Source organism: Epinephelus moara, chromosome 13 (genome assembly GCF_006386435.1).
Source record: "Epinephelus moara isolate mb chromosome 13, YSFRI_EMoa_1.0, whole genome shotgun sequence".
In the NCBI taxonomy this organism is placed as follows: domain Eukaryota; kingdom Metazoa; phylum Chordata; class Actinopteri; order Perciformes; family Serranidae; genus Epinephelus; species Epinephelus moara.
In genome coordinates, this window is record NC_065518.1 from 8,230,751 (window position 1) to 8,241,731 (window position 10,981).

A 10,981-nucleotide genomic window follows, 5' to 3' on the forward strand; every position below is an offset into this window, starting at 1 on the left:
GTAACAATCTACAGCCAGTGAGTCAGACTATCGCTAGCCTACCGACGTTATCTTCACATCATCTGTTCAGCTAACTTTAGCAGATTGGATAACAGACACTCATCTGTCCTGCTGTTATTACAGACTAATCAGCCGCACTCACTTACCACGTTCACAGACTCACGGCAGTGCGCACAGCTGCAGTTCATGGCACACGGTGTGCCATTGCATAATGAATAGAGGGAAACACTGGATTGGATATTTGGCTCATTTATGGCATTTAATAAAATTTAGCTGGTCTGACGGGAGTTCCCGTTGCGTCTGCGCACAATTATAGGGGGAACTCTAAAAGCGAATAAGTGCATATCCTAAAATGTCAAACTATTCCTTTTAAATTGAAAGCATAAACATAGTTTCTCTGAAATCCAGAAATTTGCAAGATATGATTCCTAACAGACACCAGCTGTAACATTGTCCCCCTCCATCTCACACACACTGACAAACCTTTCACTGTTTAACCCAGTCCACTCCTCCAGGTGTTCCTATTGAAATCACAGTTACCTCCCCTCACTCTATCAACCCTCGTGCTGTCGAGGCCGTACCCGTGACAGTGCCTGAATGCATTCATAAACACTGGGAGGACTGACATCTCAATGGGCTGCCTATTCCCCCACTATCAGCTTACAGCCTATAATTACGGCCAATCATCTTGGATCAAGCATGTCTGCGTGAGCAGGCCAACGTAACATCTGCTGCCTTGACCAGCAGGCCAAGAAGGACTTTTATACTGAAAGGTGAGCTAATTGTGGCTGAGGACGGGAGAGGGGAGTGTAACGTTAACAGGTACCAAAGGCTATTCAGAAACCTACACACAGGGGAGTTTTTTTTTTCTCTGGGAGCAGGTGCCCAAAGGTATTTCTTATCTTCCTAATGCCAGCGCAGAATTCTTATCTGCATTAGGGAATGCTCCAGGGCACGACAATAAATCTCCAAGGAGTTGTATTTGGAGTGCAATAAAGAAAATACTGGAACTGTGCTGTTTTAAAATCCTCATGGAGATGTAAGTTCACCATTATGATCTCTATAAATAACATTGTAAGTGAGGCTGTTTGGAAGTTGTTAAAGTGACGGCGCTAATGTCCACAGAGTGTGCTATAATTTTGAGGGAATTGGTCTTACAAAAGACAAGGATACTTGACATCTTCTGTAACTGGAGATCATGTTCTCCTCAGCGTGGCAGCGGCTGTATGAGAACGTCAACCAGGGTCTGCTGCTAGCCCTGTTTTAATAAGTTTACTTTGGTTTGCAAATGTTTGAGTTTTTTAATTTTATGTTTAGTTACTCACTGGGGCAATTAATCCTCTAAAAGACACAAGAAGACGAGCTGCGTCACACTGACTGGAAAAGTGTGATTGGCAGCTGCGGTGCCTGTTTTGTGGGCTGTGATGCAGACTTCGGTTTATCTCATTTGCAAACCCCAGACCACAAGGGAACGCTCTGTAAAGAAAGCTTCGGTGTCGGCACACAAGCACCTAACAACAAAAGCTGAACGTCGTCGTTAGAGCTTCATGTTTAACCTCATCTCTCCTCTTCATTGTTTACTTAATTTTGCAGATCCGTCATGGGAGCGGTACTTTGAAAATCCTAGATGCTCCCATGGTCAAAGAAACATGATTTTCCTGCTTTCCTTTCCAACATGTGCTCTGTTACTGTCTCCAAAGGGAGGAGTGATGATTGAGATCCGCACTAATAAAGACACTTTCTGTTCATCTTCTCCTCCATCCAAACTCCATGTCTCTACATCCGCCGACACCCATTCCCACTCTCTGTCTGCGTAAACAAGTTAATCAGACTCAGAAGCCTGTGGGCTGTGAAACAAGCCCCGACCCTACGCTGGGTCTTCGCAGGCATCAATCATTTCATTTGGACTTCTGTGGAAAACCAAGCAAACACATAAAAAAAAAAAAAAAAAATCACACCCAATTCTGAGCCACGCTAGCTTGTCTCCCTGCTGAACTCAGCACCACAGAGCTGGCAGCGATACACCCAGCAGCCATAGAGACCAGACGCAAGACATGAATTGACACTATTGGAGACTGAGTTAGACAGCGGCAACCAAATACATGCCTTCCCACCGCAGGCAACAAGACAGCAGGAGCAACATGAGCACTCATGTCTAGAGTTTATACGGATAATTATTGAGCTCCTAATTGTAGGAGGGCTGATCCAGGGTAAGCGCCCCGGTCACCCTGTCCATCACATTTATCATGATACGAAAGGCAGCACAACATCTTAGTTCAATCGTCCTTAGAATCACTGAGGATTAATAAATGTTGAAGGCTGGCATTTTCCCTACAGCCATCATTTTTTATTTTTGTTTTTTTTTACTGGATTTGGTTACATGGCTATCACTCTGAATTCAGACAGTAAGCACTAAACAGTCTGCAGGAATTCATGAATAAACATTAATTCAGTGATCCTCACGATATCGGAGAGATCTTGCATTTTCTTCGTATCGCAGTGACTTGTGTACAAAGAAATGTTCAAGCTAGAACAATGCACGCCGTTCACCGCAGCTTTGCACATAAAAATAATCCAATACAAAAAACACTTTGTGCCAAAAGTCACAATCAAGTCTCAGTCACAAACAATCTCACAAATAAAATGGAAACTTTGGCAGGGGGACCTTTTGGCTACACATTGGTTGAAATTCAGATGCTTTTATTGCTCACTACTATCATCAGATTCATTCCTATACAAATGCTGTATCAAAATGATGCCTTAAGTGTTCATTTTGGGCCTTTATAAACATGACAACATATGGACAAACATTTTATAAATGAACCATTGCGTTAGTTCATGCAGGACACAGAAGTCATACACCCCAGCTGTGATCAGCTGACAGCCCGCTGATTGAATCGTCGTTTCTAATCAGTCACACACCAATCACAGCTCATTTTCACAACAAGACGTCCATTTAAATACGACTTCCTACTCACTGATCCCTGCACACCGATGCTGCTGCACTCACCGCTGCTGCTGGCAAAGCTTGTGTCTCACCAACCAAGCCTCCACCTTTCTAATTAAGAGTCCTAACATGGCTCAAAGTTAATGCTCGCTGTTTTGGCTTTGCATGTTGCTTGTCTAATCTAGGGAGCATCTTGAGAGCAGAGCCATCAGCATAACTGTATTTCCATCTGTTGCAATAAATGGATAAATCTATGACAAGAGTGTCCCTGACTGAACTAAAGCAATTCTATTTTTTTTTCCACCTAACTCCTTACTCCCATGATGCTTTATTTCGCAGTTACTCGTCTGCTTCCAGCTGGCTACCTGAGGTTGGTGCTCTGTGCACATTGAAATCATGACAGGAAAAAGAAAGTAATTTTCTCTCGCTTAAACACACAGTTGCGTCAAAGCTTATGACGAACTGCCAAAAACGAGCCAATGAGATGCAGCAGTGAAACTTGGTGTTCCTCAGGCGACCATACGCAGTCGACTCCAACAACAGAAAACAGTCATGGCTGCTGGTGATGGAGACAGAGAACAAATGTGCGCAGGGAGAGCACTTGTTGCCCCTCATTACTTCATATTCAGAAGTCATATTCATTCAACAAATATACAAATGTCAGCTAGATGGTTAACTGCATGAGAAATACAGAAAAAATGGTTATAATAGTCATCTGCTTAAAGTGATAAATTTAACCTCTACGGATGTGATCGTAATAAGCAACATGGTCTCACTTTCAATTCGTCAAATACCGACACAAAGTCAGTGGCCCGTTGGTGTCAGACACTGACTAACCAACACATTCTCACTCCGACCTCGTCACATATCCACATTTGTTCCCAGACTTTCCACATCCTCATACAACGTGAAAGGTACCCTGGGTGCGTTGTTTGTTGACGTTCTGGGATACCGTTGTGTCCCAAGTTCTACCTGTTACATATATTGTCTTCTTTCAAAATACACTTCTGTTTCCACGGGAAATTCACCCTTTACAAAAAGTCTTAACAAACGCACTGTGTTGGTACAACACAGCTCTGCTCTCCTGGGTGAAAATCCGTGTTTGTTGGACCCATCCACCAACCACCCTAGTTTCGCCGCCACGTTTCCCCCTGATGCTGCTGGCAACTGGCCACATATCATGCCGATGGCTTTTTCGTCCGTGTGTGACGCCAGAAGTCACTGCCCAAGCACCAGATTTCAACAACTTTGGAATAAGACTGGGTTGGACTAACAGAGGCAGCCTTAAGCTGTGTCATTGTGATGCCCCAGGTGGCGGCATTTATTGAAATTAGGCAACTACTGTAGTGAAAAGAGCAATAAAGTCTGCATAAGGCCGGTGGGAGGGGAGGTGGATGTGTCAAACAATCTCATGACTTTCCCCTGGAAGCCCGCTGTTCATGTCTCGCATGAAACCAAAAGTCAATCGAGTTGTTTTAACAACGAAGTAGTGCGCTAGTATATGTAGCATGCTATGCTAATAACATATGTCATGTGACACTACACTACCTTAGTAACAAACATTTATTTTAAGCCATACCTTGATGTTTTTTTCTCGGCTCAGCACTTGCTTTTTGTTGCCTAAACTTAATGACGTTAACCTAAAACTGAAGTTTTTAAGTTTATTTTAAAAAAGACTGCATGAATTTAACAAGCGGAGAGTGTCCATTGTCTTGTAAAAATGGAAGTTCATGTTGAGAAGAGACGATGCATGTAACAAGCGTAAATGGACACACTGTCCCTGAGCGTCCAAAACTGATGCAGGACGGGTACCCAGCACGTGATATTTTGACGGGCTGACCGAGCGTCAGTATTTTGACGAGTTGGAAGTGAGAATGTGTTGCAATGAAAGGTTTCCACTGTACAAAAAGAAAGTCTGTGACAGACTAACATTAACACATTGAAGTTATCTTTTCTTTGTCTCAGAAACGAATGTAATTTGCAAGAATATCAGGCTTGTGCTGCTTTTTTTCTGCAGAGAAACTCATCATGTTCAACAGCAGTTACCTGGAGTGGCAGCTGGTAACAGTGAGTGTAAGTGGTACCAAATATGGGTGTTTAGTCTCTTTAGCGCTCGTGTTATTCATTCTTTTACAGAGCTGTAAGTGAAACAGCTTTGGAAGCCTTACAGACAGGGAGAAGCTGTTTATTGTTGAAGGAGGAGGGGGAGGGAGCCTTTCATTTACACAAAAATTCAAATATAAAATTCAAATGTGACCAGTTCAGATACCATATTACTTTAAAAGGAGACATTTATTTAATTTCTCTGCAGCGTGGCAGAATTTGATATCAAGCTAATTTCATTAGAGGCGCAGAGGCGTAAAGACGGGGACTATGAATCAGATCCCTTGTCGCCTCTCCTGCTTTTTGTCCAGGCAACACCCTGTTTGACCTCATGTTTAGTCTTGGAAGGGGGTCATTAAGGGCTTAAGCTGCAATGTAATGAAAATGTTGTGACAACAGCAAAGGGGTGAAGTAAAAACAGGCTTTAGGAGACAGCTGAGCCTCCACTCTGGGGAGCAGCAGGAGGGTTTAGAGGGAGGAAAATGATGGTTATCTGCACACCCTTGAGACATTGATATTAGCCTTGAGACTGGTGGATGGACTTGATGATAACCCTGAGCACTGCTGAAAGCCTGTCATAGTCCTGGGTGTTGGCTCTGTCACAGGGAGGAGGTCAAGAGAAGAAGCTGCCTCAAAAGGTCAGCATTCTTAACAGTGGCTTATTAAATATTTGTGTAAAAGTGTAAAATCAAGCATGACGTGCTATCAAAATTGATACTGTCTCACAGACATAAACACGGTAAGAGCAGTGCGAGGAAATCTCAGAGGAAATTTGATTAATTTGGCAGCAGCGGTAATTTAATCTAATACGAGATGCTCCGCTCCCTCGAATGAAACTAAATTTAAGGATCGTATGCATGCAGCTTGTTACGCGTTAGCAGCCGCTTTCCCCTTTTGACTGCATTCATCATAATTCTGCAGCTGGTTGTTTTTCCACCGTATGGTTGCTGGCAAGTTGGATGTGACAAAAATGAAGAGTAATGTGCTTTGTCCCGGCTCCTTTATCCCGTGTGCAGAGGCTGCTTTTGCCACCGTTTGTTTCATTTTCTTTTTTACTGCGAGATCTCCTCCAAGCCAAAAGCACTTCCACATGCTGTACTAGAAATCCAAAGCTTGGTGCCAGAGTGAGAGTTAGCCTCAGTGTTGGACTCCAGCCTGCTCTAACCTCTCTGTTTTGGAGCAGCTGCACCACCCTGTACTTTTCAGTGAGAAGAAACACCACAGGTATGCTGTACGCTGGCCACTCTGCAGCACTACACACACCCAGAGCAAACTTGCATCAGTGCTGAAGAACATGACTGAAACTTAACTGCTGGAGGGAAACTTACTTAAGTCACCTTGAATAGGTTACAGCTGTATTTAAGTCTTTAATGACGAATTGATTGTATGCTATTAAATTACAATATAAAGATGATGCATGGGGATAAGTGGTGCCTTTGGTGGTGACACACCAACTTGTCTAACTTGTGATCCCCGGGAACAGACTACAACATAGTGATGTCAATGGTTAACCATTAATCGATTAAGTGCTCAGAATATTTTTGGCCGGTTACAGATATCAGTCTATAATTTTGCTGCTCTTCAGTTTACTGCACTTCGCACCACCCATGTTGGGTGAGAGCTACGTAGTAGTGCCCTAAGCCAGCGACTAGCGCCAGGAAAATCGTCCCAACCCAATAGCGTTGCTGTGGAAACTTCATGCCCGCCCTCCGGTTTCCCCCCCAGGTTGCTGCGACGAGTAAGCAGTTCAAGATGAGCCACAAACCACCTGTGTTATTGTGCAGTATAGCATAGTTAAAAAAGGTTAGGGATAGAATGTGGTTTTGGTGCTAACATAGTTTACCTTGCTAAAGGGAGTTCAAAGGCGGCTCAAAGTTAAGACGCTTATTTAGCAGGGCTACCTGGGGGATGACCAGAAGGGTGGCCACCATGTTTCCGCAGCAAAGTCACGCTCCCGGGACGGTGTTACCTGCGCTAACAGCGAACAAGCAGCACCGCTAGCCAGCTTCCTCCCAACCCCCATTGTGCAGTGCAGAGCGGCCAAGCCTTACCACTGGAGACTGGAGGTTGGACAGTGGGCATTATGATTCTTCATGTTAACACTGCTAGCCAGCTGTCTGTCAGCAAAGCCAACAGAAAATAAAATAAAAGCCAAAGGCACCCTTAGCAGCGTCACCACAGCTAGTATGGTTAACATAGGGGTGGCCAGGATGTTTCTGCAACAACACTAGCCGTGTCTCAATTCAGGGCCTGCAGCCTTCAAAGGCTGAATTTGTAGACCAATTGCGTCACATTGGCGCAAACTCCTTCAAATGCCGCCAAGGAATGCGGCCTTCTTTCCCAGATTTTGGAGGATGCAACTAATGAATCCCTCAAGGCCCAGCCTATCCCAAAGATGCATTGTGCACCATTACGATTATATATCAAGTTAAGTGAACTAACAGTTAGTAGTTCCCACCTGATCCGGGTGGTGCACACTGCAGAGCAACCAAGGCTAATGTTAGCTAACCAGTGGAGACTGAAGGGTGGGCAGTGAGGATTATGTTTCTACGTGTGCTAGCCAGCTTTCTGTCAGCAAAGAGAATAGAAAATGAAAGGCATTTGCGTCATAAAAAAATTTAATTTCTACATTGAAATGTGGCATGGTTTTATAATTAACCAGTTAGTTACAGGTTAATGGGTATTGGGCTGTCAAAAGCAAAATTCAGCCAAATTGACATTCCTATTACAAAGTGGAAAACAAGTTGCTAAATGTGTTCAGAACTTTTCTTGAACCTGTTTGTTTAATACAGAATCAACTCTGTGGGCACTGTTGCTAATTTTGCCCCCATAATTTCTGTTTACAGTCTGTTTTCATCAAATGTCTGTCTAATTATCCCAGCAATGTTCCATCAAGTCATCCCGGTGCATTTTTCCCACACTGAATTACATTAAATCAATATCCCCTAGCTTTATTTATTATCTTAACTACTGAGGTGCAACCACAAGGACGTGAGACTGACAGGCCGAGACGCGAGCCGTGATGAGACAGACATGTTAGTTCATAATTACTACATCCTATAGTAACCTAGACCACTAAGTTGGCAACCGCAGACGCACACATGCATGCACATGAGCAACATACAGGTTGATACAACTTCGACTAGCACCACCACAAAACAAGGCATGAAATACTGCCTCCCAGCTGCCAGCACATGAATCATGGCAGTATGACATTGTTCAGTGCCCGAGGCCAGATTCTCAGCACCCTCTCTCCAATCTTTTCATCCATCCCTCCACCTCGTCAGTCCCCCCCTTCCCACTTTCCTCCTGTCTCATAAATGGGCCAGTCTGCTTTACCAGAAGCAGACAGGGAGCCTGGAGGAGGGACAAAACTATTATCTCTCTCGCAGCAGCAGCTCATGCAGGAGCTCCAACAGCAGATAGGATTCTCAAACAAGCTGCTGTCCTCGCTCAGATTGCTACCCAGCCTGTCCTTGCTTCGCCACTCTCTAACATGTCACACTACGGTGGTAGCTTTCAGACTTTTCCCTCCAGGGCACTAGCATACCCAAACTGATTTTCAAGGCTCCTGTGTGAGCATGTCTGACAAAATATATCCTGTTTCAGGCAAACACAGTGTTTGTTTTCTCCAGAATGCAAAATAGTCATTTAATTTATAACAGATCTGCTCATGTGTTTCAGCATCACGCCTTCATACACATTTATGGACTGGAGGAACTTCTTCATACTTCCTAGAACATAGCTCTAAGAACCCCACAAGAACTAGAAATAATCTTAGTTTGTAGAACACCGTTTTGAGTGACTTTTTTTAGCTCCTATTTCACGGTAGGTATTCTCAAAACACAAGAGGAACCTTGAGAGTTGTAAGCGTTTGTGTAAGTGCACATTAATTGGTTAAACACATAGGCTAATGCAGCACCGGCAACTGGCATCTTATAAAAAGCAGACACAACACAACACGGACAGCTTGTTACGTAAAAAGTGGAAGAACACACAGAAAAGTCCAGTTTTACTTAGCTTACATGCAACGAGGAAAATACAACATGATTTTGACTCGTCAAAATGAAAGTGACATTGCAAACCAACAGCTGGATTACATCACTTGAGCATTCTTATTGGTGATCCGAATCAAACAAAAAAAGGGCTGCCCCCTAATAGTCAATCAAACGTGACCAGAAAGGTCATTAGTCTGTAAAATTTCATTGGTCACTTAGTTGCAGAAAAAAAAAAACTTAAAATACAAATGTGAAACTCTATGAGGAGCTGCATCTTGTCAATATAAATCTAAATCTATATGACTGGACCATGTGTGACTTTAATTTGAATGGACAGACACAGGAAGTGGCCACGCTCAGCAGTCAGACAGGAGTCAGGTTAATTTCCAGGGCTGGTACCTGCGGTTATTCCACAGGCTAGTTAATAACATGTCGGGCAGGAAATCCAAAGTGTGGGATCATTTTGAGAAGGTGAAGGACGAACCCAAGGTGATATGTAAACTCATCTTCATTGGTCGACTACAAACATGACGTATCATCTGAAACATGGAAGTAGCTACATGCCCATTAGCCCACAGCGTCATTAACAGGCGGCTCGCTCAGTGTGTGACGTGCACTTGTAGATAAAATATAGGCCTATATTAATGAAGGTTCATTAGTACGGTTTTGTATTTCTCTGTAATGTAGCACAGTGTTAACAATGTTACTGATACTATTCTTTCTCACACCTTCAACTCAAACCACCAAAATATATCATTTAATAATTAAATTCTTAGTCGGGGGGGCAGGGGGTAGTAGAAGTGCCTACATTATCCACAATGCAACCTGACCACCATCAGTAACAGCACTTGACGCAATTTATCAGATTTTACGCAGCTCTTTCTGGAACCACAAAGACTTCATACAACATTTTTCACATAAGCAGTAGTACCCCTAAGACCTGTAAACAGGCTCTGACATGTGAAATCACTGTTTGAATATAAACAGGTAGCACTTATATGTGATAAGATATGTAAACCATCACTCCCAGCAGCAGCAGCAGTTACTGTACTGTTGGCACTGGGCAGAATGGCCTCAAGGATTCATTCTGTTTATGCCAACTTGTGACCCTGCCATCAGCAAACTGCAACACAAAATGTGATGTGCTCAGTCTTTTTCCTTCTCTCCAGCCATCCAGTTTTGGTGCTCACACTGTAGCTTCATCCTCTTACTGTTCTCTGACAGATGGCATGGATTCCTGCTGCAGTCGCTTGTCTGCTTCAATGCTTGATGAGTTGTGTGTTCGGAGAAGCACACCTACACATCAGTTTTGCACTGAATTGTATTTTGCATGGACTATATTTAGCCAGCCAAATTTAATTTGATGTCACTTATTCATACGGTCTTTAAGCTCTGAGGACTGGAGGAGTTTAATCCAGAGTTTAACTACTGTAGTGGCTTAAATCGTACTACACTACTATCAGACGTACGCTTTCTTTATGTCATTCACTTGCTGTGGTTACATGGACAATATTTCTTTAATCTGACTGATGGTATTCTGATTAGAGATTCCAAATCAATTGTTTATGAATGCTAAATAAAGTGATCTGATAACATGTGCCTTTATTTGCCCAAAACATTTAATCAAAACAACTTTTTTAACTTCCCAGCTTAACTGAAAAAATTCTTTTCATTCAATACATAAAGTATAGAAGGAAAATTGCTTCCACCTGGTAATAACATAAAGAAACAGATGTTTAAGATAATAATCTGGCCGATACAGGTGTTTTCATGTAGTTGTTTATTTTGTTGATATTTATTCCCCCTTTTGTTCGAGAGAAACAAAGAAATCAACATTATAAAAACATAACTGAACTGTTTTAAAGTAATGACGCCCTTCAGTACACTACCTTTTAATCTATGAATCAATCATAAACATTCATAAAACAGCCTT